Below are 25,618 nucleotides of genomic sequence, written 5' to 3'. Positions count from 1 at the left end.
CGTCTATAGTCCCAGCTACTCGGGAGGCTGAGGCAGGAGAAGGGCGGGAACCCGGAAGGCGGAGGTGGCAGTGAGCTGAGATCACGCCACTGCACTCCAGCCTGGGCGACAGAGCAAGACTCTGCCTCAAAAATAAAAATAAAAATAAAAAAGACACTCTGGGTTGTGTTTTCTCTCTTGGGTAAGAGACAAATGGAAGAGGAAGAAAGTGAGCTCAGGAGAAACGTTGTCTCCCAGACCTGAAGCAATCAATATGCTTTGATAATTTTCCTATCAGGTAATAATTTAAGCTCCAGAGAGAGAGAGAGGTTCAAAAATCTACGGTGCGCCGTAACCCTATTAATAAATCATAAAGATAAAAAACAGCTGTTAGAACAGGGTCACAAAGGAGAACAAGTACAAGTTTAGAGAACATTAAATGAACCCATCTGCCGAGAATGTTGTTTCTTATATTTTTGTGTGTAAAGTCAGTGAGTCAGCAAGTTCTTCATTTTTGTTTGAAAAGCAGCTGAAGAGCATAGCTAGTTCAGAGATCAGAAACCAAGGAATCCTGGAGAAGTATCCTGCAGCTTAGGGGCCTTTACCCAAAGTAACCAGAAAAGCTCTGAATCTGAAATGCTTACAATGAAACATGCCCCCACGAAATCCAGCTAATAACAGAGATGTGGTTTCATTACTGTGATTTTAATTTGTCTGTAATGGACACAGTCAAGGAAACAATCAACACAGTAGAGAGACGACCTATGGGATGGGAGAAAACATTTGCAAACCATACATCTGATGAGGGTTCAAAATCTCTAAGGAACGCAAACAACTCAATAGTTAGAAAACAAATAACCCAATTTAAAAATAGGAAACACATCTGAACAAACATTTCTCAAAAGAAGTCACACAAATGGCCAACAGGCATATGAAAAATGCCCAATGTCACTAATCATCAGAGAAAGCAAATTAAAACCACAATGAGATATCACCTCACACCTGTTAGAATAACTATTATCAAAAAGACAAAAGATAAATTTTGGTGAGGATGTGGAAAAAAGGGAATTCTTGTACATTGTTAGTGTGAATGTCAATTAGTGCTGTAATTCTGGGAAATAGTAAAAAGGTTCCTCAAAAAAGTAAAAATAGAACCACCATATGATCCAGCAATCCTACTTCTGGGTACATGTACAAAGGAAATGAAATCAGTGTGTCAAAGAAATAGCTACACTCCCCTGTTCATTACAGCATTATTCACAATAGCCAAGATATGGACTCAAACTAAGTATCCATCAGCATAGGAATGGATAAAGAAAATATGGTATATATGCACAATGGAGTACTACTTAACCCTGAAAAAAACCAAAAATGTTGTCACTTGTGACAACATAGATAAATCTAAGAGATATTAAGTGAAATAAACCAGGTACAGAAAAATACTGCATGTTCTCACCTATACTTGGAATCTAAAAACTTTGAACTCATACAAGTAAGGAGTAAAATGGTAGTTACCAGGGAACTGTAGTCGAGGAGGGAGTTGAGATGTTGGTCAAAGGACACAAAGTTTAAGTTAGATAGGAGGAATAAGTTCAACAGATCTATCGTAAAACATGGTGGCTATAGTTAATACCAATATATTATAGTCTTGAAAATTGCTAAGAAATGTTAAGTATTCTCACTCCCTAAAAAATAAGTAAGTTAATTAGCTCAATTTAGCCATTTTACAATGTATACATATTCCAAAAGGATGTGTTGTATGTGATCAGTAAAGATCATTTTTACTTGTCAATTAAAATTGTTTTTCATTTTTAAAAAACAGACATTTGGTTTTATGTCTGAGATTTTAATCTGTATGTAATGGACAGACTGAATTTGAATTATATCTGGGTTCTTGTGATGGTTTTATGAAAACGGATATCAAGATAGAGTGAAATAGGCTGTGTACACCACTATTGCAAAAACCAATAACTCAACATTTCTTTGGACTTAACAGCATGAAGATGGCCCTTCTGCATTGAATTAGTTCAATTGATATCAGTCTTCAGTTAAGTAAGAAAAGTTACTTTAAAAAACCAGCTGGCACTCATTTTTAAAATTGTTCGTTCCATAGCATTTGTTGTTTAAATGAATTCAGCAAGCTGCCAGCCTGTTCCTTCATATTAATCCTTCCAAGTATTTGAGAGGTTGCCAGAGCATGTCCTGACATTACAAAATCATTAAATAAAGCATTTTCAGTAACCAGTGTTGGAGAGAAGAGAAAAGGAAATGGGAGGGGAAGGGAGGGGAGAGAAGGATAGGGAAGGAAGAGATGAAGAAAAAGAGCAGAAAGAAATGGTCTGAAAGAAAGAGAATGAATGAATCAACTACAAATCCTACAGAATCCCTTCTGTTCGTATCTTTTTGTTTGCTTTATTTTCCTGTCCCAATAACATTTGTTAAGAATGTGTTAATATATTTTAAAGGCTATTATTTCTTAATATAACTTCATAATAATAACGACTCTTCCTAAAGCCTTCAATTTTAATTTAGGAATGTTAAGGAAAGATGGATGTCCACAGCAGCAAAATGGACACAAGTGCCCTTTAAAAGAACCAGGAACCATCTCTTCAGTGCACCAGGCTGAGTCACAGCTGCTCTTTGCTTAGCACGCTGATCAGGAGTACAAAGTGATGACTCTCTGGATGAACTTTTCAGACAGAAGGTCATTCTGTGGGAGATGCAGAAATGACAAAAGCTCAGCAATTCTGTTAGCTTTGTGGTTAAGTTTTCCACGGTCTTTCTTGTTAAGTAGATTATAGTGCTTGTTTTCTTCATTATCCAATTAAAGCATGAAAAACAAATGCTCCTTAATCAACAGAGACAGATGAAATATTCCCAAAACCCTTTTTTGGAAGAATATATTGAAAAGAAGAAGCTAATGGAGAAACATGCAGGACTAAATACAACATGTAAATTGGTAGCTTATAAATCCCCTGCCGTCGCCCTGATTGCCAGATTAATGGCTTTCCTCTTTAGACTTCACTGAAATAATTTTAATTCTTGCCCACCAAGCTGTGAAAAGCTGAGAGTATAGGAAGTAAATAACTTTTTCAACTGGTTTGATGTTAGTTCTCATATCTAACATACGACCACTCACCTTTGCTCTTGGTAAACAAGCAGCAGCAGATGAACAATGGGTAGCAGAGTTTTCATAGCTACTTCTGTGTTTCCAAGCTTGAGTTGTTTTGGATTTTTTGTGTTTATATTTAAGCAGTTAGACACATATATTAAAGTATCAACTGGCTTTTGCTTGCAGGAGTAAGACATGGTATTCAAATGTCAATTTTACTGTCCACATCACATCATTTTTATGAGGAGATGATTCTTTCCCCTCATTTTAGGAGTTTAAGGATTTGTCCCAAGATTTAACTTAAAAATAGTGTAAATAATTGATTATGAGAAAAATTATTAACAGTTGCAGCTCTTATGTAAGAATCTTACAAAAATCTTTTGTATCTAGTTGACTATTATTCAATAATGGCAACAATAGAAATTATTTTCCCAAGAGGTTTATGACTAATTTTATAACAGTTCCTGCTCACTTTCCTGTATTTCAGTAAACTCTTCTATAAAATAAAAATATTTGGATTGGATAATTTTCAAGATTAATTTTGCTACTAAAATATCTTTCTAATGTTTATATGGTTTAAATAGACCATATGTATTTATTTACATTCTTCCTTAACCTACTGGCCTCCTTTAAGTGGCATCTGAAGCAAGATTTCTCTTCAACATTTATAATGTTTCATAATCTCTTCTTCCTATAATTATATTCCCACATTTTCAATGACATTATCCATTTCCATCTCTTTGGCATGAAGCATATATCCTGTTGATGATCCATAGTTAGGTCAAACCATCGATTAGTTTTCATTACCTAAAATGTCTCTCTCCATTGAGGCAAGGTTTATTTACTCAATTCTACATTTGCCAAAGAAGAAACATTCACGCTTCAGAAGGTGCAGCGGAGGGCATCCACAGTGTTCACAGCCATATGGAGACACTGTCATGTAAACACAGACAAAAAAGTCTAAGAGTCAACTTGAAAAGAATGTTTGCTGAGTGGTTACATTTGATAATTTGTTAAAAGTAAAATAACTAAAGTAGCTAATCACAGGATGAGTACAAAAGGAGTGAACACAACTATTCTGTAATAAGAGTGTAACATTAAAAGGAAACCACCTCATTAAACCCCATTAAGTGTACCCCCACGTAGTTCTCATTTCCACAGTCAGAGATCTCAAGCATCTTTTAGTTACTTCTTGATCAATATCAAACCAGTTACATTAGAAATACAAGGCAGTGATGAAGTTCAAAACAGGTAAATGTAGAGTAACTAAAAGGCAGAATTGTGTTACAAAATTCAGTCTAATACTTTGCTTCCAAGTTGTGGTATTGTGAATACCATAGTCTGTCTCCCAATATTTGTTCTCCCTTTATTTCAAAGTAATTGAATCTCTTTTTTTTTTTAGTTTTGTAAATCAGATCTCCATTTCCCCGTCTTCCTTGCTGCTTGGTGTGATCATGTGATTATGTTCTGGCCAATGAGATGTGCATGGAAATTTCCTCTGGCAGCCTGTGGCCACTCTGTGTCTCTTCCTCCTTCTTTCTGCCTGGAACACAGATGTGATGGCTATACCATGTGGATAAGGGTACACATGTGTTAAGGTAGCCTGCCAATGTGAGACAAGGCTGAGTCCCTGGGCCCACCATGGATCAGTCCTGCCATCTCCACTCTGCCTTGCCCACCTCTAGACTTTACAAGAAAGCAATAAAATTCCATCTTATTTAAGTCATTGATATTCTAGAACTCTGTGATATGTAGTAAAACCCAGTCTCAACAAATATCACTGGCAAGTCAAAATATAAATGAAATTCTGTAAAAAGTATATGTAAAGTCATGTGTGACACATCCAAAAACGAGCTCTGAAAATGGCTAGAAAGAATTCTAGTATGTTCCTAAACTGCAGGGTTGAGAGCCAGCAGCTCAACTCTGTCATCCACAAACCAATCCTGTGTTCTTAATTGGGGATATAATCCTGTTCCAGATCATTATAGGTTTGACTTTCTATTTTACTTCATATTAGCTTCTGAGGACTTTACACAGAGCAGCCTAGTAGCTAAGCCTAATAACCCAGAACTACCAAAATATCCATAAGTGATTCTAATCAAGACTTTTCCATGATTACCTCGGAAAATGTCTCTTTTCCTGGTGATCCTACATATCAATAAAACACCTGTGAGAAACTGCTTCTCCTGGATATGGGGAGTAAAAATTTGACTGATATATTTCATCGATTAAATCATTCCAATTCAATGTCTTACTGCCAATGTTAGCAGATGTTCTGCTGTATTTTCAAAGGGGGTAAATATTCAAAGGTGATGGAATTTTCCACCACTTCTGTATCAGTTTGGATCTGTCCAAGTCTTACTGTTGGTCATTGTTTTCCATTTCCTAAATGTCTCAGAGATTTCCACTGTTTATATTGATTTCCTTTGTTCACCTAAGGGATTTTGAGAAAAATAAAAACAGTTCACAATAATTGAAAAGCTCTCTTCCTCATAACCTCCTATCATTCTCTCTCAGGTTGACAGAGAAAAGAAGCCTCCATGAATATTTTAGGATATCCTTTATTCCCCTAGTTTTTCCGTCTTGCACGTGGAAGGCACCTTCCTAACTTAGTGTTGTCTGTATAAATCACACTTTGTTCACTGGCATACAGTGAAGCAAGATGTTTTCTTATTTCCCCTTTCGGGTAACTGCATCTCATTTATTGCCTGGCAGTCCCTAATTATAGTATTTTTTTTTTCATTTTTATCTTATACAGTAATGACATTGTCCATTTCCAGTGTCAAAAACTTACTTGCCTAACTTGGCATTAATTTATGATCTCAGTTCACTGTGTGCCATACACAATCATTAGGAATCACAGTGAAATCACTAGGAATTCCAGTATGTCTTTGCTGTGTTAGTCAATGTGTCTGGGTGTGTTCATGTTTCTGTAAAGAACTTTATGGTCTTCTTTTTCACTTTTAAGACAGAAAAGTGCATTCTATGCATATGCATTCCAAGTTTTACAGAGGAAAGCAAGTTTTGTAAATTTTCCACATTACATTGACTTATCTGAATGTTATGCCCAATAAGCCCTAGAAAATGCAGTTTCTATTCTGCTTATCCTTAAATACCTACCAATGTATTTATGGATAATTGGCAAACCATTCATCAGGGGAACTGATCAATATAGGAAGCAAGAAAGAGGTTGCTGTTCTTTTTTAATTTGCCTCTTTAATTTGTTCTTCTTTGATTTGGAGTAGCTTAAGTAGTGACACTTGAAACACAGAAAGCTATCATAGATCTACAAACAAAAATACACAGCACAGACAGTAGAGCCACAGTCCTAATTACACAATCTGTTTATCATACATATTATAATGCATATTCTTATTTTAGTAGTTTTTAGCTTTATTCTATTTTTGCCATTCATTTCAGGAGCTACCCCACATGTCACCTTCTACATGAAGAGTTCCCTTCGTTAAAGTGAAAAGACAGCCTACACAATAGGAAAAGATATTTGCAAATCATATATCCAATAAGTGATGTGAATTAGGTCATTCTTGTTACACCCAACTAAAACAGAGTCAAGAAGCCACCGGGAGAAGCACTCAGGGAATGCAACAGCACTCTGAGAATGTAATTCTCTGCAAGCCTGGATGCTGAAATCGCCTGCTGTAACCTGAAACCAGTTTTATCTCATGACTGCTGAAACAACCTGCTGCAACTCTAAGACTGGTTTTACTGCCATCACTCACCAATGAGAGCTTGCCAGCTCCCCAAAACTTGACTAATGCCAAAGAACTTTCTGGAAAACAATACATAACATTTATCTTTTTTATAAACTCCCAATCTTCTCTTTGTTCTTCAGATACACTGAAGACCATCCTATCTGTATGTATGTCCCTCATTGCAATTCTTGTATCCCAAATAAAATGCCAAATTTAGAACTTCTTCTCTGTATTTTTATTTTGATTTCAACAGGCGTATGTATCTAAAATATTTAAGGACTCCTGCAAATCAACAATAAAAAGAAAAATAACACAATTTAAACATGGGCAAAGATTTTAATAGGTATTTCCCCAAGGAAGATATACAAATGGCTAGTGGGCATATGAAAAAATGCTCAACATCATTTGTTATTAGGGAAATCAAGTACAAATGACTTCATATCAACTAGGGTGGCAAAAGTAAAAAATAGGGACAATAACAAGTATTAGAAAGGATGTGAGTCATTGGAACCCTCAAACAGAGCTAGGGGAATGTAAAATAGGGCAGTCACTTCGGAAAACAATTTTGCAGTTTCTCAGGGACTTAAACATAGAGTTACAATATGACCCAACAATTCACTTCTAAGTATTATCCAAGAGACATGAAAATATATGTCCATATAAACCCACACATGAATGTGTATAGCAGCATTATTTAGAATAACCAAAAAAGTAGAAATGTCCATCAAATAATGAATGGATAAACAAACATGGTATATTCATATAATGGAGTATTATTCAGCTATACAAAAGAACCAAGTACTGATACTGGAAACAACATGGGTGAACATTAAAAACATTATGCTAAGTAAAAAAGAGCCAGACACAAACACATTTTGTGATTTAATTTTTATGAAATGTCCAGAATAGGCAAACCTATAGAGACAGAAAGTACATTCAAGACAAAAAGTAGATATCTAAAGACACAAGTAGAGACTGAAAGTAGGTTGCCAGAAACCTGGGAAGAGGGAAAAGGAGATGACTGCTAATGGGAACAGGGTTTCTTTTCAGGATTGTGATAGTGTTCTATTATCAGATAGTGGTGATGGTTGTACAATTTTGTGAATATATTGAAAACCCTGAGCTGTAAACTTTAAACTAAAAATATATATATTTAAAAACCTGTGGCTGAGTGTAATGGCTCATGCCTGTAATCCCAGAACTTTGCATGGCTAAGGCGAGAAGATCACATGAGCCCAGGAGTTCAAGGCCAGCCTGAGCTGTAACAAAGTAAGACTCCATCTCTATAAAAAATTAAAAAATTAGCCAGGCATGGTGGCATGCACCTATAGTCCCAGCCACTCAGTAGGATTGCCACTTCGACCCAGGAATTCTAGGCTGTGTGAGCTATGATTGTACCACTGCCCCCGCAGCCTGGGCAACAGAGCAAGCAAGACCCTGTCTCTAAAGAAAAAAAAAATTGCCATCTCACTAGTTAGAGACATTCAATCTAAGATGGGTGTGAGATATGGGATTGAAAGAGAAAAATAATCTGATAGATATGGTACCATGTCATCTGAAGCAAAAGGAAAAAGAAATCTTCCCAGTTGCCTTTCCCTTCCTTCTGAAGCCCTATTCTTTCTGAGGCTGCAGTGGGAAATGGAAAGCAGTATATGAGAGGCAAGTGTGATCAAGTATATAGCAAACTGTATCTAATAACAGTATATTACACCCAGATCTGTCACTCCAGGCTGGTCATGACAGTTATAGAAAGCAAGAGGAAAGGGAAGAGGGGAGGTATTTGCTACCTGGTATTAATAAAGATCTAAGGCTCATACAACATATCATCCCATAGACATTTCATCCCAGTCTACCCAAACAAAATTTTGCCAGAAGTCAGACAAAACCACTCCATATGCTCTTGCTCTCATGACCCCTACAGCGGGATGCCTTGAACTAGACTTCATCATACATTCTTTGTGTTTTGAGATGGAGTCTCTCTCTCTGTCACCCAGGCTGGAGTGCAGTGGCACAATCTTGGCTCACTGCAACCTCTGCCTGCTGGGTTCAAGTGATTCTCCTGCCTCGGCCCCCCAAATCACTGGGATTACAGGTGCCCACCACCATGCCTGGTTAATTTTTTGTATTTTTTAGTAGAGACAGGGTTTTGCCATGTTGGCCAGGCTAGTCTTAAACTCCTGACCTCAGGTGATCCACCTGCCTCGGCCTCCCAAAATGCTGGGATTACAGGCTTGAGTCACAGCACCCAGCCAGCATACGCTCTTGAGTTCTATATTTTGAGGTTACAAGAGACCCTCTCACTCTCCTCTCAGCTATTAAGGCCTGATTGACATTATGCCATAGAGTAACTAGTTCTAGGCTGTTTTTCTTTGTATCTAATAGACCTATGGGTCTTGCAGGGAAAAAATGGAGAACAGTGCTGAGCAGCCAGGGACGAGCAGGCAGCTAACTGTGCTGAATGTAGAGCTGGAACCACAACCGGTAGTTACCAGTGTCTCACCCTCCTGCAGGCAGGATGCCTGAACCTGACCCACCACCTGCATAGTCTCTATAGCCACTCCTACGCTCTGAGCTGTAGACTGGAAATGGTTCCAGCCCACGTGCTTTTGTCACAGATGCTGCCATATATGGACATGCTGAGCTCTTTCCATTTAGGTAGCAAAAAATGCTGATCTTAATTTTTATTGATCTACGACAAAGAAAGTAATTTCCATCTTATATTTCACAGCTTGGAAACTTTACCAGACAGCCTGGCCTTTGAGACAAGCAGTCTTGACTCTGCTTCCCTTGGGCAACTTATATTATTAACTTCTTTGAACCTCAGATATCTCCTCTGTAAAATGATAATATCTAATTCAAAAAGTTGTTGTGTGGATTAAATGAAGACAACTACTACAGAGTATCTAACGCATGTGCTAGCTCATCATCTACTTAGAATGAGTGTCGCCATTATTATTGATGTTCTTATTTATTTATTTATTTAGAGACACAGTCTCATTCACTCTATTGCCCAGGCTGGAGTGCAGTGGCTCCATCCTGGCTCATTGCAACCTCCACCTCCTGGACTCAAGCAATTCTCCTGCCTCAGCCTCCCAAGTGGCTGGAACTACAGGTTCGCGCCACCACTCCTGGCTGATTTTTTGTATTTCTAGTAGAGATGAGGTTTCACCATGTTGGCCAGGCTGGTCTCAAACTCCTGACCTCAGGTGATCTGCCTGCCTCGGCCTCTCAAAGTGCTGGGATTATAGGCATGAGCCACCATGCCTGGCCTTGTTTATTTTTAGCTGCAAAGTTTCCTAGAGGGAGGAAGGCCAATTCACTAAAAATCAATTCTTGAAATAATCAACTTACAGAATAACCAAAATTTACAAACTGCCATTTTCAGCAGTTTCTATAAACATATTTTAGTTTTGATAACATGTAATCAAATACATTATTTTGTATATTAGCTAAACTAAACTTAATTGGCTACCTTGATAAAATATTCCTAATAGAATGTTAAAATGGTGAGAAATCCTATATTTACTGAAAATGTCACTCTGAACCACTTTTTCCATCCAAAATTTTGGCATTCATTATGTGACTACTGATTTTTTCAAGTGCTTTATTTATTCATTTACTTATTTATGAGACAAAGTCTCACTCTGTCACCCAGGCTGGAGTGCAGTGGCATGATCTCTGCTCACTGCAACCTCTGCTTCCCAGGTTCAAGTATTATTAGTATTATTTCACCAATTCTTCATATGGCATAGCAGCCTTAATTTACATTTTTAGCAAGAGATTTCTAATTTAACTAATTTAAATGTTAATATACAGATGATTCAAATTTCAATTAAAATTAAATTGAATGTTTATTAAATTAAAAATTTAAATTTAAAGATTCTCTTGCCTCAGTCTCCTGAATAGCTGGGACCACAGGCGCGAGCCACCATACTCGGCTAATTTTTTGTATTTTTAGTAGAGACGGTGTTTCGTGGTGTTATAATGAAATTATTTTTTCCAAAACGTAAACATTCAGCATATGCTGAAGTCTAGTTCAAGGCATCCCGCTGTAGGGGTCATGAGAGCAAGAGCACATTTAGTATTATTTCACCAATTCTTCATATGGCATAGCAGCCTTAATTTACATTTTTAGCAAGAGATTTCTAATTTAACTAATTTAAATGTTAATATACAGATGATTCAAATTTCAATTAAAATTAAATTGAATGTTTATTAAATTAAAAATTTAAATTTAAAGAGCATACGATATAAATCACAATTAACCAGGGGTCCTAATCAAAGATAAAATCCCGGCATTTTGGTTTCTAACAAATTCATAAACAGAAAGATGGGTAGCAGTGTGCAGAAAATTTCAACTTAAAACTATAACCCTGCTCAAATCAGTGGAAAGGAAGCAAGGATGTTTAGAAGGGAATAGTTTAATGGATGAAATGTCTTGTACATCAAAATAATTTGATATATACTCAGAATCAATGTAAAATTGTAAAGGAAATATTAAAAAGCTAGTTAGAAGTCTGAAAAGTACTAAAATTTAGACCCTAAGTGTTAACAAACTGAAAATTATGTTTATTATTTTGAAACAAAAATCAGTATAAACTGAAAATTTTTCATTTGACATGTTAACTATTGTTCAGAAAACTATGTTCAGAAGAATATGTTTAATCATCATAACTATTACAGACATTTTTCTAAAACTTGTTAAGCCATCTTTTAAAAACTGTTCATTCTTATCAGATTAATCCAAGACCTTTGTAAGGGAAGGAAAATCCATGATTTAAAATGCCTCTCCTTTGTTCTTCCTGCACCAGTTGGAGAGAGATGAACTGCAAGCACCATTCCAGGCTAAAATAACAGGAGGACCTCGTTCCAACCAAAACTGTCCAGATGCTGCTTGATTATAGGAAGTTCTACCCACATCTCACCAGCCACCAAAACAGAATGACTTTCATGCCTCATGAAAGCCATGAGACCCCTCTAGGGTCTGACTCTCAGGACTTCCACCTCTATTTCTAGGAAGTAGAACAAAGTTCCAGAAAAGAAAGCCAACTGCTGAGTTGAGCCTTGTCCAGTAATTACTCCTAGTTTCCAGTTAGGAAATGAGGAAAACAAGTAATTCACCAAGTGATCGAAATGGCCAAGAATGAAATTTACTGATTTACCGAAAAAACCCAAAAACATTAAAATGGTTTTAACAGCCTTAAAAGCAATGACTTAACAATGTTAAGAAAAATGTCCCAATATAGTTACTAATGATTAAACGTACTTCTCTGAGCTTAATGTAGTGTCCTTCCCATGAGAGGTCTCTGTGGTGAGCGGGCTTGGCCCACAGGTTCCACAGGTACAAGTAGAAGACAAAAGCTAAAACACAAGAATCAGAATCGCAGAATCCTGTCAAAGGCAGCACACAGAGGAGAAACTAGAGAGGTGTGGCCAGAAGGAGCTAGGAAGGTGAGGAGGCATTAGGCAGTGACTCCGAGTCTAGTAAGGTCAGTCTAATAAGGTCACTAAATAAGGTCAGAGAAGAGGATGAAACTGGATTTGTCAGTTGAATTCCACAGATTGGGTGAGCAAACACTCAGAACGGTCAGGAGATTGTTGCAGGGGATTTGGTTGAGTTAAAGGTAGGAGGGTGGAATTAATATACTCCTTCTCGTAGCCGGCAGTGGGATTTTTCCTTCCATTCATTTACAGTTTGGGTGGGCAGCCCTATTGGATGTCATTTCCTCTTTATTGGGTGACCTTGAAGGTCACCTAGATGAGAAGCAACAGAGAGACGCGTGGGCTTTGGAACTGGGATCAAACTTCAGAAGGGACTCTCTGAAGTCAACTTACAGTCTGCGAGACATTGTAACATTTACTTTACCTGCCCAATGAGCATCTGAAATATGAGGATAATTACACCACCTTCATAGAGTTACTGAGACCAGTACCTGAGATCAGAGATGGAAAATGCTAGAAATATCTAGTGCTTGATGAACAGCAGATGCTAAATAATCATGATATCAACCTCCCTTCCTATAGAAATTGTCCCCCTAAATGACTGCATCTTACCTTCGATATATCTGGCCTTTACACTTCCTTCAAGAAACTCGATCTCCCTAAACCAGGAAGTGAAACATTGGAGTTGAGTCATACTGTATGTGATTGAGTGCTTATGGTTTGCTGCCTGACTCCTTTGTTCTTCATATATTCCATCACTGACTTTCTTAATGACACACATATAAGATTAAACTTGTTTTATTTATTCGAAAAATAATTTTCCTTACTTATTTTGATGACTTTATAAAAACTGGCTCATAGGTCACTTTTCATAATTGCTCCCATTTGGCTGCCGGTTTATAATTTATAATTACTAGCAATGGCAAACTCTTACCTTTGGCAGCACATAAAAAAATAGCTGCCAAGTGCCCAGCCAGCTCTCTGTTAAGGCAGCTGCATTTCTGAAAGATACAGTGCCAGAGATCAAATGTTTTGATGACACCATTATAAATTTGGTAGCTAGTCTTCTAGGAGCTTCTAAGGAATTGTTCTCTGAAAAGTCTCTGAAGTCTGTTTCCTTTGTGTCTTTTCAGCCTTTTAATTAGGCACTGAATTACCCTCTCTAGTCTAGAAATAGGGACTCCCAGAGAAAGTACATTGGTCCTTATTGCATCTGTGCAGTATTTCCCAATCTGCCATCAATATCCCTGTCCCTAACATGCCCAAGGCAAAGGGTATTAAGTAATGTGTACCAAAGGCTGTGGCTGTGAGATTTCTCTTTAAGAATTTATATGCACTCTACAGGGAATTTCCCAATAGTTAATACCTCCATGCAGTGGGTCTCAAAACTAGTAACATTATTGGGAACTTTTGCTTAGGGAATGAAAGGATCAAAATGCTGGGAACTTAGAAATGGTTGTTTTTGAGATGACATGTAAACTGTTAAGAGAGAAGCCTTTTCATGCAGCAGAAGGAAACATTTAGAAAGCAGAGAAAGAGAGTGCCTTCTACCAGTGAGCAGGAGTTAGGGGAGGGTTAGGAGACAGGGCAGAGAGAACAAATAGCACGTTACCAACGTGTACCCCCTCATAGTTCACTATTGAGCATTTCTCTGTCCCAATATTTCTTTGTGTGTGGTGTTTTGTTTTTTCATTTCTGTATCACCCTTTGTGGAGTCATGTGGTTCCTCAACTTGAACATAAACCAAGTAGGGAGAAAAAGGAGCAGGAAAAGACCCACCCTTGTAGCTGTTCAAAGCGCTCTCATTTTCCAGAGTTTAGGAATGGCATTTTCTGAATGTATAATCTTTTTTTTTTTTTTTTTTTTTTGAGACAGAGTCTCACGCTGTCTCCCAGGCTGGAGTGCAATGGCGTAATCTCGGCTCACTGCAAACTCCACCTCCCAGGTTCAAGCAATTCTCTTGCCTCAGTCTCCCAAGTAGCTGGGATTACAGGGGTGCGCCACCACACCCAGGTAATTTTGTATTTTTAGTAGAGACAGAGTTTCGCCATGTTGGCCAGGTTGGTCTCAAATTCATCACTCATCAGGTGATCCACCCACACTGGCCTCCCAAAGTGCTGGGATTACAGGCATGAGCCACCGCCACCTGGTCTGAACGTATAATATTTTGAAATTATTTCCATTTAACTGGTTTCCAGAATGGAAATCACTTCAATAGTTTCAGTTCAGAGGTCAGCATAAAAGTAATTCAAATATCTGGAGTCTTGTTTTTTCCCTTTTTTCTTTTTTTCTGAAACAATGTCATCGTGTAAAGATAATAAAAGAATCTATTGGAAAATTGGTGATACTCTAAGTACCTAACACCTCCTATCTAATAACTTGAAAGTGCTTCCTTTTGAATATCATAACATAAATGTTTGACACTTTTCTGTTAGCCTAATAGAATACAGAGGCATTTCCAATTTAAAATGTAAGGTTGACGATTCGCAAGAAATACTCATTAAGTCTCACACTATCTCTTGTTTTCAGTATGATGAAACTTCCCTCTTTGGACTTACATAAGATCACCAAGGAACCCTTGAGTGGGGGAAGAAAATGTGGTTTTAGTTTATGAACACTTAACCATATAATGCCCTCCCAAATCAGTGTAGCTGTGGCGTTCCCCCCCCCCACACACCCTCTCCACATGTAAGTTATTTGGCAATTGAATTGATAGCTAAATAAGATTCTGCTAATTGAATTGATAGCTAATTGAATTGATAGCTAAATAAGATTCAGACCTTGAAATCTAGAAAAGCCAGACACTATTTTAGCATACACTGCACAGGACTAAAAATATCTCAAGCTGTTATATTTGCATTACCATGAAATTGAATAAAGGAAGATCAAGATCTAGATATATGAGCATGTTTAAATATTATCCCTTAAGTTATTTGCTTAGTTTCTAAGGCATGTTAATCTCCCTCTGTTTTATCTGTAGTTGTGGGAGGTCTAAAAGCAGAGCCAACAGGGAGTGCTTTGTGAAGCTCAGCTCTGTGGTGTCAGCAGTGAGGGAGTGTTCGTGGGCCTCCTGGCCCTGACTTGGTAGGCAGAGCTGGAGTGCAGTCAAGACTGGCTTCTTTTGCATCAGGCCATTTCTCAGCCTCACTATTGGCCTACAGAACAACTTTCTGCTGCCGTGAGAGAAGCCTATGTCTTGCTGGCTGGGCAGTACCTGGTGTCGAGAATCTTCCACTCACCGTCCAACTTGGTCATCATCACACCACTTTTACTATCTGACATGGCAGGCGCAGGCGGCTGTGAACACCTCAGCAGATTCCTGGAAGAAACAAATAAGATTATAAGATTGCAATGGATTTGGTTTTATAGCTCTCAAGTCTATCCAAAACCTGCTAAAGGCCTTAGTATTTGCAAACATTCAGGGAAAAAGAGAGAAAAAGAGCAAATTACCTTCCCTTTAGAAGAGGAGGGAAAACATTTGCTCAGATGCAAAGATAATTAAGAAAGTAGCCAAAACTCTTGGAAGCTGACGCTTTTTGACATAGAGAGTTTCCAAAAACAAAGTGTTACTGATGGCAACATTAATTCTTCTGCACCCCTGTGCATTATGGAGTATTTCCAGGGTAAGGCCTGAGGCACTCAGAAGATAAAGCTCACCAAAGGATAATATATCCCGCCTTCCCTCCCCTGACTCTCTCCAGACATTGAAAAGAAAAAAATGCAGGTTTTTTTCATCCACTACCAGCTGCAGAATATGAATGTTTGTTATTTGAGGCAGCTGTGTCTTCCCCTTTAAATCAATGGAAATCTAATGCCATGCAGTGCATGCCAGGTGGAGACAAATTCATCTCTTAGCATGAATGTCTTGCGTCACATAACCCAAGAGAGTGCTTACCTGGGTCCAAGGAAAAATTAATTCTTCTTCTAGTCAAGTGAGGCTCCCCATAAGGTCTTTCTCCAACATTATACTTCAACTCTTCCCCAAGTCCTGAGTACCCTGGCTCTCTCTAGCCAGGTTTTAGTGGTCAGCTTCCAACACTGAGGATTTCTTCTGTCCCACCTGTCTGTTTCTGGGAGGAGCTGGGAAGGAGGGCAGCCCTGCAGTTCTGTGTGTGCTGAGAACGTTCACCGGTGACCTAGTACAGCCCTTCCTCCTTCCTTCTTCCCCTGCCTCCTCCTCCACTCTTCCTCCCACAGACGGCTCCAGAACTGCAGAACAGTTGATCACAATATTGCTGTTACCACACAGCAAATATTTCAGATAGTTTTTAGTTAGGAATAAAAAAGATCCTGGTTTGTGAGGAGTCAAAAGGCAAATTTTTGGATCATCTCAAATTATGGAAACTATTTCAAAACTGTACTGTATAGTGATGACACCCAGACTCTAGAATCAGCCTGAGTCCAAATTTTCCCCTCATTGTAAGACACCTTGAGAAATTCACGGAACCTTCCATAGCCTCAGCTTTCTCATGAGTAAAATAAGAATCATTCAAGAATTAAATGGGATAATCTATATGAAGAGCTTTTTATGTTCCTGGCACACAATTGTTTAATAAATATTAAGAGTTTTATTAAATCATAATACCTATTCTATAATTCTAATAATACCTCTTTACCAGTGATATCATACTTAAAAGGTATAGAAATTATTAATAAAAGCAAAATTCTCAGTAAGTTTTGGAAAATTAAGATTGAAATGAAAGAAATTAAACCTCTAAATAAAGTAAGTGTGTGGAACAACATGTCACAGTCAACACTTTCCTAGAAAAAGACTTTATACTTTGTAGTAAACATGAAAACTAGGACCTTAGCAGAGTTAATAAAGGTCAGACTTCAGGACATTGTATCTGCAGTCTTGGCATTGTCATTTGGGCATCGTAAACTCACTGACCTTCTCACAAACTGAATTGCTCCTACATATGTTGCAGTGTTGAACGTGCCTATTGGTCCCCAGACAAAGGGAAACTAAAAGGTATGACTCTTGACCAATAAGAAGCATCCTCCCTTTTGTAGTTCGAATTGTGTCCTCCAAATGGATATGTTTAAAGCCTAACAGTACCTTAGAATGTGACCTTACCTGCTAATAGGGTCTTTAAAGGTAATTAAATTAAAATGAGGTCGTTAGGATTGGGCCTTAATCCAGTATGACTGGTATACTTATACAAAAGGGAAACCTGAACCCAGAGACACGGGCAGGGAGGACATCATGTGAGCATGAAGGCAGAGATTGGGGTGATGCACCTACAGGCCAAGGAACACCAAAGATTGCCAGCAAACCACCAAAAGCCAGGAGAGAGGCATGGAGCAGACCCTCCCTCAGAGCCCTCAGCAGGGCCCAGCCCTGCTGACACCTTGATCTTCGAATTCAGCCTCCAGAATTGCAAGACAATAAAGATCTTTGTAAGCCAATCAGTGTATGGCCCTTTGTTATGGCAGCCCTAGTAACTAATGCACTCCCTTAAAATTCTACCTGTTTTTCTAACTATTCCAGCTGCTACACTGGGCCGCAGCCTTCACTTCTCTGCTTGCTATTGTGTTGGTGATTGCTATTGCATATCCTCTTAGATGCCCTTTAGCTTTTCTGTTGTTGTTCGTTTTTTCACCCTGTTGAGTCTTTAGAATAATTGGCATGTCTTATTTTGAGTCTTACTAGTTAAGGTTGAGAATCAACTCAGTCTGGAAACCAAGTGTTGGGCCTGGTTTAAAGTAACACGACTCCATTCTACCACAAGGGCTGCAAAGGCAGCAGGAGCTAACAGATTGGCTCAACCCTGAATGTCTTCAGAATCTCAGACTTTCACATTGATCATGATTCCAGCTGCTAACATGATCACCTGTTTGGCTTTTTCTCCAGTGCATGGACGAGTATCATAGAAGAGGTTTGCCATGTTTTTCAGCTCTCTGGCATCCAACAACTGACTACAATGAGCACCCTAATTTTCCTTTGAGGGAAGTCTTTCACTATAAAATTCCATTTGAGATGTTCTCTAATCCTGACTGCCTCCTCCCAGGAATGAAGGGACCTAAATCCTACCTGGCCTTTTAGTATAGCCAGGGAGTCAGCCTGTCAGACCTCCTTCCTGGAAATTTGAATCCTGAACAAGGAAAACATATTTTTTGGATTTCAGACTCATCCCAGCAGCTACACAAAGACCAGATGGCTTCGGCATCATCATTTCTGATGCCAAGCCTCTGCAGCTGCCTGGTAACTGCCACTATTCCAAGACATGTGCTTCAGCCTCTTGTTAATACTTTAGCCCCTGGTATGCTTCCAACATATTCCCACTTCCCCCCCTGCTTCCTCCCTTCCTCTCTCCTATCCTCCCTCTTTTTCTCTGTTTCTCTTCTTTCTTTTCCTTTCTTTCATTTCTTTTTCTTTTTTCTTTTTTTTTTTTTCAGACGGAGTCTCACTCTGTCCCCAGGCTGGAGTGCAGTTGCGCGATCCCGGCTCACTGCAAGTTCCGCCTCCCGGGTTCACTCCGTTCTCCGCTTCAGCCTCCTGAGTAGCTGGGACTACAGGCACCCGCCACCGTGCCCGGCTAATTTTTTGTATTTTTAGTAGAGACGGGGTTTCACCGTGGTCTCGATCTCCTGACCTTGTGATCCGCCCGCCTCGGCCTCCCAAAGTGCTGGGATTACAGGCGTGAGTCACCGCGCTTGGCCTCTTTTCTTTTTCTTTCCTTGTTTCTTTCTTGATTTCTGTCCCTCTCTCTTTCTTTCTCTCTCTCTCTCTTTCTTTACTTGTCTTAGGATGACCCAAGTTGGTCTCTGTAGCTTGCAACCAAGTAATCTGACATATTCAAGGGCTACTGAAGAGACAATGCTGGACTAGGGCACAGCTTCACCTCCTATGAGCAATGGAGTATTAGGAAAATCTCTTGGCCACTTTGAGTTTGTTTGCTTATGCAGAATGTGAGACTGATAACTGCCTTCTTTACCTCTGAGACTTGTACAACCAGTAAATGGAATAATGATGGTACTAAAGACAGTGATGATAGTGCCATTTGAGTCTCATAAGAATAACATTCAGGGAAAAGATACAGAGGTGAAATGGAAGGTGCAATACTTAATTCGCTTTTTAAAATTACACAATAGAAGTTGGGTGTGGTGGCTCACATCTGTAATCCTAACACTTTGGGAGATGGAGGAGGGCAGATCTCTTGACCCCAGGAGTTTGAGACCAGCCTGGACAACACGGTGAAACCCTGCCTGCCTATACTAAAAAAAAAAAAAAAAAAAAAAAAAACAAAGAATTAGCCAGCCAGCATGTGCCTGTAATCCCAGCTTAGTTTGAGACCAGCCTGGACAACATAGTGAAACCTTACATCTACTGAAAAAAATTAGCCAGCCAGCATGTGCCTGTAATCCCAGCTACCCAGGATGCTGAGGTGGGAGAATCACCTGAATCCAGGAAGTCAAGGCTGCAGTCAGTCATGATTGCACTACTGCACTCCAGCCTAGGCAATGGGAGTGACACCCTGTCTCAAAAAAAAGAAAAAAAATACATAATTTATTTCCTCCCGAGTATTGGAATAAAATAATTGAAAAATATATGTTAGCGCATGAAGAAAGAGAAGAACTCCTTAAAAGACGTATTCAGTATTACATAAATAACACTCCTCTTGGTTTACTTGTTTTGTAAATGTGGATTTCTTCATTTTCGGTTTTCTTAAAGAAAATTCTATCTGTATGTGTTACAACTAAACTTGTGAGCCCACCCATACCAGATTATACAATAATACCCCCAAAATACAATGTCTGTAATATCTTTTGTTCATACCTTACTGTTTTTAGCTATTTTTTCCAATAAACATGTTTATTGAATTATACACTCAGAAAAGTATACAAATCATAAAAGTACATTTCACTGGATTATCACAAAGGGAACACATCCATATAAATACCAACTAAGTTAAGAAATTAAACATCGCTAGAAAACACCAGACTGGGTGTGGTGGCTCATGCCTGTAATCCTAGCACGTTAGAAGGCAGAAGTAGTCAGATTGCTTGAGCCCAGGAGTTCAAGACCAGCCTGAGCAACATGGCAAAACCCCATCTCTACAAAAATTAGCTGGGCGTGGTGGCACACACCTGTAGTTCCAGCTATTCAGGAGGCTGAAGTGGGACAATCCTCTGGGCCTGGACAGTCAAGGCTGCAGTGATCTGTGATTTTGCCACGGCAATGCAACCTTGGAGAAAGAGTGAGACCCTGTCTCAAAGCAAAAAACAATAAACAAAATACCCCCAAACTAGGAAACACCAGAAAACAACATCATGTCTCTCCTAAGCCGTATCCTCTCCATCCTCAAAAAATATTAACTGCCCTGAATTTTAACACCACAGAATAATTTTTTTGGTTTTTGAATTCTATATAAATGAAATTATAAACCATGTAATATTCTGTATGTGAGTTATATGGCTCAACATTATGTTCATCCTGATTGTTGAGTATAGAGGTGTCGTCCTCATTGTTGTGTGTTATTCCATTGTATAAATACACTACAATTTGTTTATTCACTCAATTCTTTACAGTTTAAAATGTTTCCAGTTAGAAGCTGTTACAAATGATATTGCCCTGAACATTCTTGAATGTCTTTCAGCATACATATAAATTTATGTTGGATATTTGCTTAGGAATGTAATTGCTGGGTCATAGAGTATGAACTTGTTCAAATTTTATAGATGCAGAACAGTTTTCCCAAAGAGACTGTGAATCACAAATAGTGGTCTGCATCCTTGTCAACACTTGGCATTATCAGTTATTTTAAATTCTTGGTATTCTGATGGGATTTAGTGTTGTCTCTTTATAGGTGCAATTTGCATTCCCTTGATTCTAGTCACACACACAAAAATAAAAATCATACCATCGTTCATTATTTAGACTCAAGAATCTATAAAGAGATGAACTGCACCAAAAGAAGCTCAAAACATTTCAACATTCCACTCAAAATGAAAACATACATTTGACTCTTCATGTGCATAGGAGACTAAGTGTGCAACTGAGGAGTTCTTCAAATAGCTCCTATATAGAATTTAATATTTGTGAAAGGATAAATTATAAAAAATATAAAATATGCTAATTTGAAGCTTACATATATACTTAAAATTCAATAGTAACCACAACAACAATTGTTTAGAATCCAGACCAACAAAAGATCTTTTTCACAGGGAAGGATATTTTATCACTAACATGGTTTAAATTGCCTGCATGTGGTAATAATCAAAAGCAGACCACCTAGCCTATTTTATTATTGTTTTTAAATTCTCTACAGGAAAAAAAAAAAAACCACCTTTGGTTGACTGTACCCAGAACAGATCACTCTCACTGTCCTATCTTTGGTTGCCACTAATGGGATTTTATGCCTATTTAGGGATGATAATATGTTAAAAGTTTAAGATTTGCCGTTGTTTTATCTTTGTGTTAATGTAGACTGATTAGTATTAATTGTTTCTATTAATATTTACTAAACCAAGCATTAAGTTGCAAATCATATGTTCTCTGTGTTTTCTTTGTGCTAGTTCATCTTTCCATAAAATGTATTTGCTAAAGTTGAGCCATTGTTTATTCAACTCTGTATTTCTTCTGTTGTAACACTCAACACTGTTCTAATTGTTCAGCATCTGTTTTGTTCACTTCTGTAACCTCAGTGCTTAACACAACGGCTGGCACATGATAAGTGCTCAGCAAATATTTGGCGAATGCATGGTTTCCTAAGGTAAGGGAGATAGGTCCTTGTTTTGCTTGGTTTTCATATTCTCCCACTGAATGACTGTGCTCCCTTAGAAGAATGTGATTATGGTAAATGAAAAGAACTCTATTAAAAGCTTGGCTCTCATATATCTACAGCCAACTGATCTTTGACAAAGTTGACAAAAAACATACAATAGAGAAAGGACATATTTTTCAATAAATGGTGCTGGGAAAATTTTATATGCCATATGCCAAAGAATAAAACTGGACTCCTGTCTCTCATCATATACAAAAATCAACTCAAGATGGATGAAAGACTTGAATGTAAAACCTGGAACTATAAAAATACTAAAAGAAAATGTAGGGAAATTTCTTCTGGATGTTGTTCTAGAAAATAATTCATGACTAAAACTTCAAAAGCACAAGCAACAAAAACAAAAATAACAAATGGGACTTAATTAAACTAAAACTCCTCTGAACAGTAAAAGAAATAATCAAAGAGTGAAGAGACAACCTACAGAATGGGAGAAAGTATTTGCAAAGTATGCAACCAACAGGGGACTAATATCCAGAATTTACAAGGAACTCAGATAACTCAGCAGCAACAATAAAAACAAATAACTCCATTAAAAAGTGGGCAAGGCAGCACTTTGGGAGGCCCAGGTAGGCGGATCACCTGAGCTCAGGAGTTCAAGACCAGCCTGGCCAACATAGTGAAACCCTGTCTCCACTAAAAATACAAAAAAAAAAAAAAAAGTAGCTGGGCGTGGTGTCAGGCCCCTGTAATCCCAGCTACTCGGGAGGCTGAGATAGGAGAATTGCTTGAACCCGGGAGGTGGAGGTTGCAGTGAGCCAAGATCACACCACTGCCTTCCAGCCTGGACAACAAAGAGCAAAACTCTGTCTCAAAAAAAAAAAAAAAAAGTGGGCAAGGGATGTGAACAGACATTTATCAAAAGAAGACATACAAATGTCTACCACGCATATGAAAAAATGTTGCAAATCACAAATCATCAGAGAAATGCAAATTAAAACCACAATGAGATATGATCTTATACCAGTCAGAATGGCTATTACTAAAAAGTCAAAAGACAACAGATGTTGGCATGGATATGGAGAACAGGGAGTGCTGATATACTGTTAGTGGGAATATAAATTAATACAACCCCTAGAGAAAACAGTATGGAGATTTGTCAAAGAACTAAAAATGGAACTACCATTTGACTCAGCAATCCCACTACTGGGTATCTACCCAAAGGAAAACAAATTATTATATCAAAATGATGCCTGCACTCGTATGTTTATCACAGCACTATTCACAATAGCAAAGATATGAAATCAACCTAAATGTCTATCAATGGATGATTGCATAAAGAAAATGTGTTATATGTACACAATGGAATACTATTCAGCCATTAAAAAGAATGAAATCATGTCTTTCAGCAACATAGATGGGACTGGAGGTCATTACTTTAAATGAAACAACTCAGAAACAGAAAGTCAAATACCATACGTTCTCACTTACAAGTGGGAGCTAAATAATGTGTACACATGGACATAGAGTGTAGAATGACAAACACTGAATCCTCAGAAGGGTAGGAGGGTGAAAGAAGGGTGAGTGATAAGAAATTCCTTCATGGGTACAATGTACGTTATTCTAGTGACAGACACACTAAAAGCCCAGATTTCTCCCCTGTACAATCTAGCCATGTAACAAAATTGCACTCATACCCCTTAAATTTATACAAATCTGAAAAATGCTTGACTATGGGAACTCTGTGGAACTAGATGGTCTAAGGGAATTCAGGAGCATCGTAGTTTATGGGCAGTGGAGAATGGACATGTCAAGGGACCACTGAGAGACTGGAATTGTACAGTCACCTACAAGAGGCAGAGACTGCAGCCAGAGCAAACAGATGGCAAATGCAATGGACTTGGGGGCAAAAGTGCTGTGTAAATATGGACAATGGTTTTAATCTCCCATCTCTCCACTCCAATTCCAGGTTAGGATCCCTAGATGATTTGGGCAATAATGATCACATCTCCTATCTTCTCTGAGAAATATTACCGTTAATAATGCTTGAGGTGAGGCCTGAAGGATGAGGAAAAGTTATCTAGGAAGAGAGACAGTAAACAGTTTTTCAGGGAATGGCCAGCAGTTGCAAATACCTAGCAATATCTTGCACCTCACAGGGTGGCTAGAATGGCTAGTGGATGGCTGGTCTACCTCTCTGCTGCTATCATAGTCTCACATCCCTGGGGCTCTTTCTAAGTGGCCTACCTCTTCAGCAAGATAGACTTTTTTTTTTTCTTTTTTTTTTTTAGCAGTGGCTGACTTACAAAGCAGTGATTTGTTAGGTCTCCTAAGGCTAGGACACAACTGGCACAGAGTCGCTTCTGCCACATTCTGTTGATTAATGAAAGTAACAAGGCTAGCATAGATCCATGGGGAAGAGAATTGGCCTTCACCTCTTGATGAGAGGACCAGCATCTGCCTATAAGGATGAGAGGAATTGAATATGACTTTATGAAACAGTATTGTTTCTTAACACTTGGGGATGGGATCATCCCAGATAAACCACATCACTTCTTTTTTAAATTTTTATTTGTTTTGAATTAACTTACTTAAAAATTACATTTCTTTTATTAAATGAAGAAGAAAAAAACAGAATAAAAAGAGAAATATCTGCCAAGGATATCTGCTTTTTAAGTTTCTCCAACTAATTAAAAATACACTTAAGTCTCATCTATTTCATTTGATCCATAAAACAATCAGAAGTTTAAAAATGGGCCAGGCATGGTGGCTCACGCCTGTAATCCCACCACTTTGGGAGGTCGAGGTGGGCAGATCTTTTGAGGTCAGGAGTTCGAGACCAGCCTGGCCAACATGGTGAAACCCCATCTCTACTAAAATACAAAAATTAGGCAGTCGTGGTGGCAGGCGCCTGTAATCTCAGCTACTCGGGAGGCTGAGGCAGGAGAATCACTTGAACCCAGGAGGCAGAAGTTGAAGTGAGCCAAGATCATACCATTGCACTCCAGCCTGGGTGACAGAGCAAGACTCCCTCTCCAAAAAAAAAAAAAACAAACAAACAAAGAAGAAGTTAAAAAGTATCTATGCCTATCTATGCCTGTTAGAATATTCATTTCACTAGCAAAATCATTTAGAGGACCAAGTTTTGCTTATACTAACAAAGAAATTTTGTCCAAAATAAAGTCATGGTTCATTAGGCGAATCATTTTTATTTGATTTTGTATTAGACACAGTTCAGTTGCAGAGCACAGAAACCACTCCAGGTACTTAGGAAGACAGAGATTTAGTACAATGCATTAAGTGAAGACAAACACACTGGAAAAGTTGAGGAGCAAGAACAAGGGAAGTAACTTCTCCTTTTCTCTCTTCTTAGGGCATTTACAAAACTTGAAATTTCTTTGCCTCTTTGAAATGCATTTGCCTCAAAGCTAAACAAGCCTCTTGTGAATTTTATAATCCAATAACAAATCCTCAAGGACCTGGAAATCAACTCTGAAATGTCATCCTCAAGGAAGACAGCGCCTCTATCTGTCAGTCTGTAGGAGGTTAGGAGCCTATCTTCAGCTGACACCTGTCTCCAAATTGCAAACTGAGATGTCGTAAGATGTAAAAAAATTATTTTTTCCTTTTGATAAAGGCAATGAGCA

At 38.4% G+C, this 25,618-nt stretch overlaps 1 long non-coding RNA gene across 1 annotated transcript; it reads right to left on the bottom strand.

The window, feature by feature from the left end:
• Nucleotides 1-663: 663 nt before the first annotated feature.
• LOC106999829 (uncharacterized) lies at nt 664-16,476 on the bottom strand. Its single transcript, XR_001446740.3, has 4 exons — nt 16,142-16,476; nt 15,486-15,565; nt 3,899-4,024; nt 664-2,689 (listed from the first exon to the last, which is right to left on the bottom strand). It is a non-coding gene; the product is annotated as an uncharacterized LOC106999829 (long non-coding RNA).
• Between the last annotated feature and the right edge of the window lie 9,142 nt (nt 16,477-25,618).

The sequence above is a fragment of the Macaca mulatta genome, chromosome 8, assembly GCF_049350105.2.
Source record: "Macaca mulatta isolate MMU2019108-1 chromosome 8, T2T-MMU8v2.0, whole genome shotgun sequence".
Classification (NCBI taxonomy): domain Eukaryota; kingdom Metazoa; phylum Chordata; class Mammalia; order Primates; family Cercopithecidae; genus Macaca; species Macaca mulatta.
Note: the sequence above shows the minus strand (reverse complement) of the source record. Positions and strands in the feature narration are given on the sequence as shown.